General features: G+C 34.1%; 1 protein-coding gene across 1 annotated transcript in view; it reads right to left on the bottom strand.

The window, feature by feature from the left end:
- Positions 1-229, bottom strand: part of LOC119592690 (dynein regulatory complex subunit 3-like) — a 23,159-nt gene that overhangs the window by 14,750 nt on the left and 8,180 nt on the right. The window lies entirely within an intron of this gene.

The following is a 229-nucleotide window of genomic DNA, read 5'->3' as shown; positions in this document are numbered from 1 at the left end:
ATCGTTTATTTATCCGCACGTTTGTATATGTCTAAGATATTTTACGGTCTTATCCACTTGAGCGCATTTAAATAAATATTCGCTATCAAAATATGTCCCTTTACTTCCCAACTCTGAAGCAGGATTTCTTAATATTTTACGTTTTAACTTGCATTCCAGGATAAAAAACACGGCAGATCGTGACATTTGTGGTTGAAGGCAAACTTCATTTATGTATTCGTTAATGGTC

Source organism: Penaeus monodon, chromosome 30 (assembly GCF_015228065.2).
Source record: "Penaeus monodon isolate SGIC_2016 chromosome 30, NSTDA_Pmon_1, whole genome shotgun sequence".
Taxonomy (NCBI): Eukaryota; Metazoa; Arthropoda; class Malacostraca; order Decapoda; family Penaeidae; genus Penaeus; species Penaeus monodon.
The sequence above is the reverse complement of the archived record's forward strand: the minus strand, read 5'-3'. Positions and strand labels throughout refer to the sequence as shown.